Source organism: Penaeus monodon, chromosome 20, assembly GCF_015228065.2.
Source record: "Penaeus monodon isolate SGIC_2016 chromosome 20, NSTDA_Pmon_1, whole genome shotgun sequence".
In the NCBI taxonomy this organism is placed as follows: domain Eukaryota; kingdom Metazoa; phylum Arthropoda; class Malacostraca; order Decapoda; family Penaeidae; genus Penaeus; species Penaeus monodon.
This window is the reverse complement of record NC_051405.1, coordinates 35,956,174-35,956,875: the sequence shown is the minus strand read 5'-3', so window position 1 is coordinate 35,956,875 and position 702 is coordinate 35,956,174. Positions and strand designations below refer to the sequence as shown.

The window sequence follows — 702 nt, the reverse complement described above, 5'->3', positions numbered from 1 at the left end:
CGAATAATTACCAATCATTCATTCCAAGTGTCTTATAAATCCAAAGATTTTCATTCGTCCTAAAAAAAAGCAAAATGTAGTTTTAGTGCCTCGTGTGCATACTATCATTCATCGGATTTCACAAATCGAAGATGATATCCCAATATCGGTAATGGTGGACGACGGGAAGGCAGAGGGGGCGGGGCGGTGGAGAGAAGAGTGAGGCGGGGCTTCTTAAAAGAAGGCGGGGTCACGAAGCTTAGGGGGCGGTGCCTTCAGGGGGAAGTCTAATAGGGATCCCGTATATAAAGCACAGTGACTCAGCGTCCTCGACACTCGTAGACGGTGAAAGACTAGGACTGACTCTTGCTTTTGTGTTGTAGTCGGTGCTTCAAGAAGTTAAGGCAGGTGGGTTTCTTTCCTCGGCTGGCAGAAAGAGAGAGAGAGAAAGAAAAAATCTGTGACAAAAAAGTGACAAAAATGGAACGATTTTCTATGTTGTTGTTGCTGCATGAAAACTGCCCTACAGAGGGAAGACTTTGTACAGTGTAATTTTGAATGAATTCCTCTTGAAAGTATAGATGCTTCCAGTGCAAGGGAAAGACGCTGTTTACGATTTCTTAATAAGTGCATGTTGGGAAGGATAAGAAGGAACGCCTGGCGGACGTTAGTGCAGGAAGAAGGAAACACACACCCTTCATCTGGGTACAGAGGCACAGCGAA

The 702-nt window shown here is 45.0% G+C and overlaps 1 pseudogene; it reads left to right on the top strand.

Annotated features, from left to right (window-relative positions):
- Positions 1–212: 212 nt before the first annotated feature.
- LOC119585983 overlaps positions 213–702 on the top strand; it is a 20,739-nt pseudogene continuing 20,249 nt past the window's right edge.